Source organism: Struthio camelus, chromosome 15 (assembly GCF_040807025.1).
Source record: "Struthio camelus isolate bStrCam1 chromosome 15, bStrCam1.hap1, whole genome shotgun sequence".
NCBI lineage: Eukaryota > Metazoa > Chordata > Aves > Struthioniformes > Struthionidae > Struthio > Struthio camelus.
This window is the reverse complement of record NC_090956.1, coordinates 18,346,269-18,360,723: the sequence shown is the minus strand read 5'-3', so window position 1 is coordinate 18,360,723 and position 14,455 is coordinate 18,346,269.

Sequence of the window (14,455 nt, the reverse complement as noted above, 5' to 3'; positions counted from 1 at the left end):
CTTTGCTCGCGGCAATACTAGAAAGTTATAACATGCTGATGTGTAGAGTTTTTGACAATTCCCAGTTCCCAAAAGTCTTTTAAATGAGTGCCCTCATGCAGAGGATGCAATGTATTAAACAGATAAGAATAGATCTTACTAGGAAGCGATGTGGCCTTGCTCTTCCCTCTGCAGCAGCCTAGCCTGTACCCACCTGCAACACAAGGGTAGAGCGGAGGTCCAGTGACCTGCTGCTCCCTTGTAAAGCTGTCCATAGAAGTGAGCAGACAGTAGAGCTCAGGAGGCTTTTTGGCGTTAGATAGCCAAAAAACTGCCACGTCCCATATATATGAACAAGCACAAGACACGAGCCAAGTTGTGGCAGGCACTAGAGGAAAGGCTACGAGTCTTTGCTCAGGGTGCTCGCTGGCTGGCCTCATTAGTCTGCTTCAATAAGGAGCTGGTTGTACAGAATAGGCCTGAGGACAAGCCAGTCCTGGAATTTAGAGATTTTAATGCTTGTCCAGCTCTCTGTCATGGCAGAAGAAGCCTGCCTCTCCTTCCTTGCAGCCAAGGATTTCTTCCAGTGTGGCAGCATGGGGCCTTAGAGCACTTGCTGAAAGGCTGACCCTTGTATTTTAATCATCCTGATCCTCACGTCATCTGGTGCTCTGCTCCAGCAGGATCACTGCTTTGGCTAGCTCTGTTATCAGGCCATCCCAAAGGTTTAGGATCGACTCGCGTGATGGAGGATGTGAGGGACGTACCGGGAACTGCCACTGTATGGGCCGATTTCATAAAATGGTCATTTGGTAAAAACATAACTCGTCGTTAACCTAGAAGTCAGAAATCCCTCTGGGCTCTTCTCTCCATAGTCATCCAGTCCTGCAGAAATACTGAAATGGAGATTGCCCAAAAGCTGGACTCCCGGGGTCTCCAGCTGCAGGGAGCAAACGTGCGGGCTGAGTGTCTCCGAAAGGCGGCAGGCAGGGATGCGGCCTCCCAGCTGCACCTGAAATGCAACTTCATTCTGCTCTAATGCTGGCATTTAAATTATACATTAGGCTTAAGAACAAACACCCCATTTATATGAATAAAGGATGTTCGCAGTCCCTACAGATACTGCATCAATGTCAGGCTGAAGCCAATGCAATCACCGCAGAGGCGTCCTGGGCTGAGCATGCTTCTGCTTTGGGTCCTTCTCAAAACAGAGAGCAAAATTACACTGCCAAACACTACGTTCCAAAATAGGTCAGTTTTCAAAACTCTTAAATTTTACAGAAAATAAGTGGATACAAGCAGGACTCAAAAAACTTCTTAGTAAGCTGTATAGGTTATATTTAGTGTCTTTGCAATGTAGTAAAGGCTTAAGAAGTTTTCCAAATAAATTAGAAAATGTAACATTTTATTAGCAAACGCAGCCAAATCTGCCTGACCATAGTGTTTAAGGGCTACTGTGTATAGCAAATGAATAAGAATCTTTAATTAACTTTATTTACACTATAGATTTCAGTGTTAAGCTAGCTGCGTGTTAAAAAGGCAAAATGCTCTTAGCGGGAAATGTAATTTTGAAGCCTAACATCTTAAAAACAGCTGGAAGGTTTTTGCTTAGACTTCCTGGGGAGAAAAATCACCTTTGGCTTAACAAAACATGAAGTGTTTCAAACCCACAGTAGAAGTTTTTCAAGAAAGTTAGAACTAATGAAAATGGAGGATTATAACTGTTTTGCAATCTTTGGCCTCAATCCTGCAGACACTTTCACACATGCTTAACTTTATGCATGTGGTTAGTTCTGCTGACCTGAATGGGATTATTTACATGTGTAAAATTAAGTACATGCACAAGTGTTTACAGAAAGGCATTTTAACTATAGCATTTGTTACAAAAAATGACCTTATGTCAAGATCTCTATATTTGGCTCATTGTGATTCTTTATCCTGAGAAATTCAGGAATTAAGATTCCTGAGACGGTCTGAAATCTGCTCGCTTGTGTGAATGGGATCTTTTGTTTTATCAGGTCAGAGTGTTGTGCAATGAAGCAGACTTATTTAGCAGCTATTAAAAAACCCACCTTCAAAAACCCTCTCAAAAAGAGTTCGTCTCTCTTGTTCACAGGAAGATATTGTCTGCTTTTCTTTCCATTTTCCAAAGTATGTCAAGGCTAAAGGCTAAAAAAAAGTCTGCTTGGCCGTCAGCTGAAACTAGAAGGTTTCCCTTTGCTGATGGAAAGCAACTAGTCACAAATTTTCTTAGATCATAGGAGTGTATTCTACCTGCCATGAAGCAACACGTCAAAAAACGCTGGAACTGTAATAAATCACCTCTGCGACTGGAGTTGTAGCATTTATCAGCTTGTTTCCATGCACAAGCCAAACTGCCATTAAGCTGACTCACATTTTGGCATTTTGTGTTTATATACAAAATGACAATGTTTGCAAGCAATGGAAAAAAAAAAAAAGTTCCGCAGCACCAGGAACTGTGCAAAATCTTTCCTTTCTCCGTTGTGTGGGGTTTTTTTAATTTTTTTTTTTCAGTGTCTCCAGTGAAGTCCCTCTACCACAGCAGCAAGCCCAGCGGCGTTGCATAAAACGCAGGTCTGGTGCAGGAAGAAAACGTTGCTGTCTTCGTGTCGCGCAGCTCTAAACAAGACTACAGCAGTCCCAGCAATTCAGCATTTGGCCTCGCACAGCTATTGCCGGCCCTTAGCTGTCACCAGCCACCTTCTCCCCATCCGGCCAGAGGCCTGCGGTGCCACAGACCCCCCTCCCGGATCGACCCCGGCTGCGGCACTATTAAGATACTATTCCCGGCACCAATATCTTATTTGCTCCAGGGTTTATTTTTACATGCTGAACCTCTTTTTCTCCAACTTCTTCATCCTAAATCTTCTGTTATGTTTTTTGCTCTTCCCAAGGCCCTGAGACAGTGTTCACAGTTTAAAGACCGAGTCGTTTTCTGTCGCGCTGCACCAGTGACTTGGTTACTGGGACGCCCGTAGAAGCCACAAAGCCGCGACTTCTCCGCAGAGCTTTGGGGATAAACCTTGCCTATCCCTCTTCCTGCCGGGCTGCGCGTTCGGATTTCGGAGGGACACGGCGAGCAGTCTCGCGCTCGCCAGGGAAGCGCGTCTCGGGTCTCCGGCAGCCACCGCGAAGGCCCGGGCTGCCCCGCGCGTAGGGAGCGGGCCCCGGCAGCGCCCTGGCTGGGCGAGCCCAGCTCGCGCCCCCCGCGCCACACGAGCCTCCGCGGTCGCCGGCCGGGAAAAGCCCTGGTGGCTCCGACCGGGGCCGGGTCGGGGCAGATCGATAGCGCTGGGTCACTTCCCAGCTCTGCGGCACAGCCGAGGTCGAGCAGACACGGGGGCGCGCGGTCACGAGGAAGGTCGTTTCCGGGAGCGTCGAGAGGCGGGAAGGAGGGAGGCAGGTGCTCATTTTGTTCCTCACCCGCCTCTACCTGGCACGCGTACTCGGGCTCGCTGTTGCTCCCACCGCCTCTCCCTGCCGCCCCTCGGTTTCAACGGCTGCTCCTCTCCCCCCCCGATTCGTCGCAGCCCCAGTTTCCACCGGAGAGAGCCAAGGGGGGGGGGGTCCCCCCACAGCCCCCATCGCTGCAGCTCCTCCCTTGCGGCCGGCGAAGGCCGAACGCCCCCGTCCCACCCCACGAGCGCGGAGGGGAGACCCAGGCCCAGACCAGCCCGGCCAACAGCTCCACGGGGAAACGCCGGTGCCTTCAGGCGGCCGCCAGGCCCGGGGTGCCAAGACCTGTCCTCGTTTCGCTGGGTGAGCCCACCCTGCGGCGTCGGCGCTGGGGCCGGGTTTTGGGAAGCGGTTCCTAGGAGAGCCGAGCTGAGCCGCCCGCGTCCCGGCCCCGCTCCCGCCCGGCACCAGCGCTCACCGCCGCGAGGCCGCGGCCAGCGCTTCCTCCGACGGGACGAGGTCAGCCACGCTCGGCTTGAGCAGGACTAGGCTCAAACTCCTGAAAATCCCATCCACGCTTGCTGCGAGGGGGGAGCAAGCCACGAAACGTAGCTGAGGCGGGCGGGCAGAGCACCCTCCGCCCGGCAGGGCGGCGGGCTGAGCCGCCTTTCCGTTTCCCACCGATGGTTTGGGACTAACGCCGCGAGGGGCGCTTCGGTTTTGCTACGTCCGCCGGCTGGCAGGTCGCGCCCTGCCCGGGAGCGCGTCGCAGCCACCCGCTGGCCTACAGCGAGCGTCCTGAGCGACAGCTTTACGTATAGCTAGCGCGCAGCCGGGCCCTCCCTGCCTCAGGCAGCTTCCTCGGCGCCCAAAACTGGCTGAGGCACGGTTTCTGTCACCGCTTCGGGAACCTCAGTCCCGTCCGTGTGGCACGGCCTTATTTACGACGCGTCACTTCTGGAGCGTTGGCAGCGCCTCTGGCAGAGCACGGGAGTCAAATATAGAAGAGTCCCTGATCCACCGAGCTTCCAGCCAGCAGCGCGGACCAGATATACCGAAAACACGGCCGTTTTCCTATTACTTCCCTCATTTTTTCCCCTCAGCCTTGACAACGTCCCATCTCCGGCGTGACAAAACCTCAATGCAAGAGAGCAAAGCCCCGAAGAGAGCGTCGTATCAAATAGGTGACCAAATACCTGGAGTACGTTGGCCCTGTAACACAGCCCTTGTTTTGGCATGGGCTCAGCCTGCAGCTGCGGCTTACACAAAATTTCCATAGGTCACAATTGGTCGGAGGCAGCTGTGGCTCCTGCTGGCCTTTCCTCTCTTCTATACATAGCGCCGCAGCGCTCGGCCTGCTCCCAAACGCCACCGCCAGCAACAGCAAACAGGATTAAGGAGAAAAGCGATGCAAGGGTCATGGGAAGAGGGAAAACAGAAAACACGCCAGCCCCGCAAAAAGGAAATGGTAAAGGACAGATGTACTTGGAAAGCTCAGGCCACTTAGAGGATGCATTTATTCTTGTTTCCTTCCACAACTGCATAATTGCGCTGTTTTCTAGCGGCAGGTAGTACAAGAGCTGGGCTTCCAGCTAAAGACTTCTGTCCTACCTACTGAATTTAATAGCAACAGCAATTAGTCATAGCTACAGGGAACCCTGCGACGTTATTCAAAAAGTCTCTTTGAGTGCACGGTTCACGTGTTCAACCACGCTAATTCACCCCTCTAGGTGAGCGATGCGAGAAAGTGGCCAGGCAACAAGGGGTTTCCCCGTCACGTTGACTTTAGAAATCATGCTGGTGAGTAGGAATAATACGAGTAAAAACGCTCCTGCAGCTAGCTGCATGGGGCAGGACACCCTGGAAAACCAGAAACCCTGGAAAACTCTGGCCCTAGCAAGCAGAGGAACTTAGTCACTTAAATATCTAAGTCACTTTATAAATGGCACTTAAGCTCCCAAGTCACAGGCAAAAGCTGTGGATTCACCCAGAGCCGCTAAATGTGGCAGCACCACCAGCAAAAGCGTGCTTGGGGCTCCCGCCCGCGCGCTGACGGCCACCCTGGCGCTGCGGGAAAGCCACCTTCGCGCGGCGCGGGATGCCGGCCATCCTGCTCTATGCCAGGGCCGATGCAACGGCTCTTGGCCCGTGGCGGGGGCTCCGAACGCAGCTGCGACGCAGTAACGGCCGAGGAACAGCGGCTTGGCTGAGCTGGGGCACACGCAGCGCTTCAAAGACCAGCCACGAGGAAAGAAATAGTCCCGAGACAAGAACTCAACCAGGCCATTTAGATATTGACATTTCTAGGTGCAGAATTCAAATAAAACTAGTGGCAGCACCCCATCAGCGTCTCTTCTGATAACCTTTGTCAGGAGCACAGATTTGCTTAAGATGCGCTACGTTACACCTGTGTATAGGAAATGGAAGATCACCATTAGGTCACTCGGACACATTTGTTTTTTCTATCAAAGCTGTCTCAAACATTGCTCTTCTAAGTCCCGGACGATCTCTGTGATCATTAAGATTATGCAATTTTAGCTGGAAGAGTAGAGTTCAGGTTTTCTGTGAAGTTGCTTATTTTTCCATTATTGCTACTGCTACTCCCTCTATTACTAGCAGTATTAGTTGCTCGTTGCATATTTTACATGTGTATGTTAGTATTTTGAAGCAGCTACTTTTGGCATTCAGTAATTAAATGCCCACTGACGAGTGCCTTATAAAAGCAGCAACTGAATGAAATGATCTAAGACAAAGTGCTAGGATATTGTGTGATTACTAGTTACGAGCTACACAGTGGGTTTTGGTTGCTGCACTTAAATGCATGAACTTCTGTACTATGCTCCCAGGTGCATGGCTCTCTCTCCTTTTTTCAGGTGCTGAAAGAAGGAGAAAAGCTAAACATATAGGAGAGATTATTTCACATCATGAAGATTGGGTGAGATTTCACCTTAACTTAGCACTAGCCTGTCTCCCCTACCGCATGAGCTCTTCGTCTGCCTGGCCAAGAGACAGCAGTGCCGTGCTCTTGCGAGAATGACGCGGCTGTACGAACCGGATCGTGTTGCAGCATGCTGCTCAGGACTCATTCCTTCTCTTTGGAGACTAAGAGCAAATTCTCTCAATGTTACAAGAGAATAGCCCCTGTGAAGAAGCCCCCCCGTACCAACAGCCTCCAAATTCATCTGCAGGTGGACCAAACTGCTGTAAGCTTGAATTTAAAAGCACTTTGACAGCTCACACCAGCTAACGGCTGCGCCTCTTGTTCCTGTTATTGGCCTCTAGTACATCTCCTTTTCTGCGAATCCTCCTCTGAAGTGCAGCGCAGTGATTTTATCCATGATGCAGTCCAGCAGCAGCACAGATATCTGCTTTGAGGGGCCGCAGAGTCCTATCCTTTAAAGGAAAAAAAAATCAGTCTAGTCTCTCCTCTATCTTAAGAAAACCCTCCAGGATCCTGGCATCTACCACTCACCTCCCTCTCCCCTCTTCTTCATTTCTAAGATCCAAGTGAGCTTCTTGGGTTGACCACCCACTACCAGGCCTCTGTTTCCTCTTTTTCAGGGAGTATGCACCTAAGGTGGCACTGAAAGCAGGCTAAAATAACCTTCTCAGAGCTCTGCGCTCCCATGACTGCTCTGTGTTTTGCTCTTGAGATTACTCATGTTTCTGCATGCTGTGCTGTGTAAGGCAAACAGTAACCCGTTCAGGGGTAATACTGAGGGCTTTTTCCAGCCACATCCCTCTCAAGCAATTGATCCCGTGTGGCATTGTTGGCCACCAGCCCCAACTCTCCTGTTTAAGTATCCCTACAGCAAATCTGTGCAATCCAGGATCTGGACTGACCCACCCATGATGTCCCATGCTCACTTTCAAAATAACCTCACTGCAAACCTCCTGTTGTCCCTTTTGCGTGTCATTCCCTCCCACAGAGGTTGTGCTGTGATCTGTTTGAGTTGTATGATCTTCAGGGCAAGCCTTATGTCTCTACTTGCCTCCATGATTCAGTATCATGCATATATAGGTTTTAGGCAAAACATATTGATTATTTGGCTCTTTGCAGCAGTAAACTGGCTGCAATGCTCTGGCATGGGATGTATGATGTTCAGCCTGGGTGATTCGAGTCCATGGCACTGAATACAGATGTCAAAAAATTAACCCTGGAACTCCTCCAGCCACAACTAGGAAAGTGAGTGATGACAAAATCCAAGCCCAGTCCCCTGCCGGGGGACCTTCAGAAAGCAACGGTCCGAAGACTGAGGATGGCCTCTTAGCAAGGCTGCCAGCTGCCCTTTGAGCTGCAGAAATCTAGAGTCCTAAAAAGGAGGGACTTGCACTTAAGGGCTGTTTTGTTTGCTCTGTTGCTCTGGTGTCTGCTTGAACAGCTCAGGCAAACTGTAGACAACCATCTGAGACTAGCTGCTTTTCTGCTACGTAGCTGTGATTATTGACTTTGGTACAGCAGATGGTTCCTAGGATAACTCAGGCTGGAAGAGACCTTGGGAGGTCTCTAGTCCAACCTCAAAGTGGGGTCAGCTGCAAGATCAAACCAGGTTGCTCAGGGCTTTATCCAGTTGGAGCTTGAAAGCCTCAAAGCACGGAGACAGCATTACCTCACCAGGCAACCAGCACAACACTTGACTTACCTCACAGTGTAGAAGTTTTTCTTTGTATCCAGTTCCATTGGAGAAGCAACTCTGCACTGAATGAAATCCAGCTCCAGGACCATGCAGCACAGTTCCACGTATGCACGTTTTGAGAACATGCAATGGGGAGGACAGCAGGATCTGTCTCCCTCCTCTATCAAGCAGCTGAACCTCATCCCCCAGGTCCTTGGCAGTCCTCGTGTCCCAGGATACTTCAGAGAAAAGCTGGAGGAGATCAGAGAGTTGCTGCTGCTTTTGCCAGGGGGCTGAACCAAATCAGCCAAAAATCATCAGCCAAAATCAAGGGGAAGGTGGTGAAATCCTAGGTGTACTCCAGCAGGTGTGAGTGTGGAGCTGGCTGCCAAGGCAGGAAGGAGGAGAGCTGGAGAAGGGAAGAGCAGAGGATTTTCAGCAGTCTGAGCCTTTGACTTTGGCTGAGAGAGAGCTGGAGCAAGCCAGGCAAGGGCTGAGCACTCCAAACATCTCAGGGAATCAGAACAGCAGAGTTTAGGGTCCACTTGTAGTGGAAATTAGCACCTTCCTAAATATGCCATGTCTTCAGGGAGCTTGTAGTTGCAGCATGGGCTGTTTTTCAGGCATACAGATCTGTTAAGAGGTAGGGGAGTTTTGGACCCTAGCAGGTACGAGGTGTCCTCCCACACCATGCGATGCCCCTGTGGGACATCGCATACTTTCCTGGTCAGATGAGGGCTGCATCCTTCACCATACACCTTTCTGATCACGTCTGCTACCATTCCCCATGTGATCCCCACAGATTGCTCCATGTGCACTACTGTTTGCAGGACAGGCACATCAAAGTGCAGATAAAACAGACTAGTTTGGCTCTACAGGAACATTTCCAACCTCCTGGAAAGACTGAGGAGAAAATCCTAAATAGAACTGGAAGAACAATTCACTGAGATTGACCGAGTCTAAAAACATCACCTCCTCCAGGAGCTGGCACCCCAGACCCGTCTCACACATCTCTCAGCAAGTTACCTATGTGTGATCACAGATCTAAAACCCACCTCCTTGGAGTATGGGATTCACACTTTGGTGAGCATCCCATTTCCCAGTGTCACACAGAGCAGCTTTGCTGGAAGCCGTACAGCATGAATTACAACCCCCTGTGATAGTCTTCATCCTCAGGTTGTCCTCTACGCTCGGTGCACAGGCAATGGTTTCTGGCAGGGCTGTGCGAGAGGGGATTTGGCCGGGGTGCTCGAGGCAGGACCGACTGTCTTGCCATGCAGCACCCTGGTAGCAGACCCTCTTTTTGTCCCTGGCCTCAGGAGATCAGCAGCTGTGGATTAATAGACCTGTGTGGTTGTGTCTGCAGATAGTGCATCTCCTATTCACTCAAACCCAAACCTTCCCAGAACAGCCCCTCTCCAGCAAGGCTCTTTCCTACACTGCAGAGAGCACCAGTTCTGTTGTGGTGCTCCCAGCTCCCCCCCCTTTCTGTGTGCTGGAGGACACACTACAGTAACCGGAGAGCAGCCGAGGACATGCTGATCTAGCTGGTGGAAGAGGACAGCTGGGAAAATCGCTTGCCCCAGATTTCCCAAGCACTGCTGCATGTGAAGTGGCTGCTGGATTCAGCTGATGAGCAGGAAGCACCTGCACGGGGCAAAGACCTCACATAGCTGGAGCACACACAAACACACTTATTTCAGTCCAAAGCAAGGATATGTGCAAGGCATATGAAACTCAAAAGTTGGGGGAGTTGATGCGGCAGCCATAGCCAACCTGGCTACCCAAAATTACAAGGGGATTTTTGCTGGCCCTATGAGGATTTTAGCTGTAGAGCTTCTCATATGGTTTCCAAGCAGACCTTGTCCTCCTGGAGATGGCAACTTCCTGAGCCCAAAATTTTGTTCTAAACATCCTGGCTTTGGCACTCATTTGTGATATCTGAGACAGAGCTTGAAAGACACTTGGGGTTCCTGAAGGACTGGCTCAGAGTAGGCAACTTTCCGCTTCCAGGTCCATGAAGCGGATATTCTTGTTCGTGTTGCTGCTATTTGAAGTTAGGAAAAAAAGCTGCTTCATTGTTTCCAAAGTTCAGTTATTTTAGAATTTCCCATCCATAGGAAATCTTAAAAAAAAAAAAAAAGAAAATTGCTTTCAGCCCAAACTGGACCAAAATCAAGTTTCAAAAAAAAAATTTTGTGAGACCTGGAAACACTGCTTTTCAGCCACCTCTAATGTCTTTTGTCACATGAAGAGGCACCCACTGGTACCTCTTCAAGAAACCTGCTTTGTATGCAAGTCTTAAGTGATAGGGATGTTTCTTTGCTCCAAGAGAGCTGAAATGACCCATCCAGCCATTATACAGTATCTTACCTTTCAAGATGCTATAGTCTCCTGTTCCAGCTGAGCTTTTGCAGGCAAGGAGGACATCACAAAAGCACCAATTATTAAGGTATAATGGAAAACACAGCCAAAGGAAGTCACCTACTGGACACATCGTGACATGATGATTGTGATTTGATATTCCGGGCAGACAGTGAGCAGCAGAGGTTGAACCTGTGCTCCCTGCATCCTGAAGCATCATTCTCCCCTGCCTTGAACTGAAAGTCCCAGTTCCCTTGAGCATAAGGCCCAGAGAAACATTGGGCATCATGTTCCGACTCCTCTCTGCCAATTGCTATGGTAACATATCCTGGCAGGGGGCTCCCAGGACACTCACCTCTTGCACATGGAGCCTGTGGTGTCTGGAGCAGCTAGGAACTGGTTGTAAGTGCTCAGTGTTTCTGTTATCCACCATGGGCCCAACAGGCATTAACAAGCAATATATTAAAAAAAAAAAAAAAAGTAACTAAATAATCAACATCTAGGATACTGTCCTGGAAAAACCTTTCCCTTAGTGCAGTATCCTTCTGCAAGATGACTCCTCAGCTAACATTAGCTGATTTAACAGGATTTCTGATTTAACAGGATAGGCACTCAGAAAGGAGAAGGGGTGCTGCTCTTATACAGATGCTGGCAGCCAGCCAGGCATTATCATCATCATCCACAGCTGAGGAGCAGAGAGACTGGTGATGGGAATGGAGGTCACAGCTTTCAGAGCTGATTGACTACAGCCTTGCACTCATCTTTGCATTTAGGCAGTTCCAGCTCTCAGTTTTGCATGAAAATTATGTGACCTAGATGTAACCAGTCCAAGCTTTCCTGGTCAGCAGCAGAATGCTATTCTTAGGGTTGAGATTGTTGTTGGAGGGCAATCCGTGGGACCTTGCAAGGTCTGCAGCTCACATTGCATGAGCTTTTTCAGTTCTCATGGCTGGGGTGTGCCAGCATTACACAGAAGCAACGTGCCTAGGAGACTCGTATAAGGACTCGTATAAGCACAGTAAGGGGTGTGATGGTAGGAGGTGTAATAACATGCTGTGGTGCTGCACTAATGGCATGTGGCCAAGGACTTTAGGGCTTGCAACTTGCCCCTACCTGTGGTGAGTGATCTCCCTCCAGGGTGCTAATCCACAGGAAAAGCTCTCCTTCTTGAGAGGATAAAAGGAGGAGGGCAATTTGCAATATTTTCTTTAGGCATCAAATTTAAGCCTATTGGCAACAAGCTGTCTTTTGCATCCAGGAATTGCTCCAGCCTTGGATCTGGTCTTAATGGGTCTTATTTTACTTTGTTCGTCAACATGAATCACTTTTTAATTTCATACGCACATAGTGAAACTGTAGCTTTGGCTGCAGAAGGCCACTATAAAGTGGAATCCATACAGCTAGCTGTGCTGTCAAGGGCTGATATGTTCATCTTTTCTGGTTGTCCCAAGTAGAGCTAGCTGCCTGTGGTAACGTGGATAACTCTCCCTGTAGTTAATGTATCCCAGGAGTTCATCTCCACTGCTGTCCTTCAATCCCTGTCAGAGGGCTCCTGAGCGTCCTGCAGGCTGGCAGTGAGCACAGGGTCTCGCCTGGGGTGGCTGACCATGTCTGTCGGTGCACGTGCTGCAAAGCCTCCATGCTGCTGCTGAGTTGGACCGAATGGGAAGTGGCAAGCAGGAAGCAGAAGATGCACTTGTGTCTCACGCTGTTTCCAGGGCTCACTCCTGCAAGGGGAGAAGGGACACCCTATTTTGCCCACTGGCTATCAGAAATTTGGTAGGCAGGGAAGAGGTGACACGCAAGGATTTGGCTCTGTGCTGCCTGGCAGTTGCACCATTTCCAAATAGTTTTCAAAAGGTTTTAGGTCCTTTTCTGATGTATGATGCAATTAATTCCTACGTTATCCATATGCTGTTGTTGCTAATGAAAGGCATGTGCTCTTTCATGGGGGTAGTTGTTACTGGAGAGGTGTATATTTTAATTCGTTATAGCAAGAAGCATTGACCTCGTGTTTGCAGTAAGAAAAATCATTCTAGTTACAGGCATTCCCTCCTCACCTTTCTCTTTGCAATGCACAATGTGATTGTTAGACAATAAATTACAAATTGAATCTACGTCTTTGCAAAAGATTGGCTGGGGTATTTTTATGCCTGAAATGTAGAGATGCTATGGAGGATGGTGAGGTTACAGATCACTCATTGTAGTAGGCAAAATACAAACTTTTTTTTTTTTTTGATCGAGCAGATTCAGGATTCAGAGCCCTAATTCCTGCTTGTGAGTTAGTGTCTGGAGAGAATCTAATCTTACTGTACTTCCCCTAACTGGAATAAACTAAACTGGAATAAACTGCAAGAGCCAAACCAGACTCTTGCATGGGGATTACCCTTTTATGGACCTGCAATATTACATTCCCCTGACCTTCCTCCTGTGAAGGACCTAAAACCCTTGAGATGAGGCCTTCGCCTTGCCATGTTTGAAATTCTGGCATGCAGTAGGCACTATGGAAATATGGAATAAGCATTGCCCATGTTCTATTTTACTTGGAGTCATTTAGCTGTGAAATGAAGAACCAAGAGCACCCCATGGGGAGAGCACCAGGAGACCTCCACGTGCCGCAGCAGGCTGTGAGTCCAGCCTTGGGGCGGACAGTCCCCATGTGATGGTAACCAACATCTTGCCACGTTCCACAGGTGAACAAAGCAGTAAGGCTCATAAACCCATTTGCATCTGGTTGAGTGTTGGCAATACCATTGCCAGACTTTCGGCAACCTCCAGGAACCTGTCCGAGCCGCCTCTCACTGGGGGCACTCGGCAGCCGAGGTGCCTCCAGCTGCTCCTGGCCGCCTGGTGCAGAGGCCCCGGGCCTTTCCCCACCTCTGTGCTGGGGCCTGTCCCTCCCGAGCCCCACATCTGCGTGCCAGGTGACAGCCAACAGCACGGGCTACTTCCCTCCAGCAATGTTTCTAAGATAAATGTTTATCTTTTCTGTCCAAGAGATACACCAGAGCTTCTGCCAGCACCACGTCTCAGTGAAATCAGCTTTCTTTCCACCAGGAGCATTAATTTCCCATGATTCACATCTATAAAGTAGCTTTGGAAGGAAAAGGAGCTTTTCACGAGTCAGATCTTCATGCACTTCAAGATGCTATGGTTTTTCCAGACTTTCCAAAGGAAGCCACGGCCGAGTGAGACATTCCTTCTCTTCTTCCAGCTTTCTTGGAGTGACCTTTTCTGACCATCTAGCTGGAGAGTTGGCAGCCTGCAGCCGCCTCTCGTCGTGCTGCCAGCGTGGGAGCAGGAGCCGGGCCCCTGAGCCCCTTCCTCCTGCCCAGCTGCGGGTGCGCTGCCCTCATTGTGGGACGAGGATGGAGCCCACGGCCAGCAACTTGCAAGGCAGAGAAGGGCATCCCTGCAGGGTTATCCCCCAGGCAGCGTCCAGGAATGAGCCAGACCAAAGCTGGGGAAGATTTGGTGTTAGTGCAACGCTTGAAGTGGGGGGGAGAAGGTGCAGATGTGCAAAGCAGGTACCACGGAAGCTGCGCAGCGAGCGGTGCAGCGGCACCTGCCTTGCCGGGGCTGAGTCACCCCAGGGCATCGTGCTTGCTGCGGTGCGCCTGGGTCTGCAGCAGTGACTCAGCCCCGAGGCTGCCAGGGCTCACTGCTGTCCCCGTGGCGTGCGCTCGTCCCTGGGGCCTTCTCCAGGAGCCTCCGTGGGTGAATCAGAGCCAGCGTTGTGGTGGGCCCTGGGGAGGCTCCAGTTCCCAAGGGTAGAGGGAAGATTTTCCTTTTCTCTCTCTGTACTCAGCACCTGCAGGGCCCTCTGCGTTGGGTCCAAGCGAATGCACGCAGAGGGGATTTCAAGGGCATCTCTCTGCCGGTGGGAGCAACGACTTGCCTCACTAGAAAGGGACGTGCTGCCCTTCTCAGCTCAGTGAAGTGCAAAGTGCAGAAGTGTGGTTGTGCTCTGCGGATGCGTGCCTGTGCTGCAGAAATCCAGGCTGGGAAAAGCAGTGAAATCCCTCAGGCGTGCCTGGCAAGTCTCTGGCAAGGGACGGCCGTGCAAAGCTGGGGTGCGG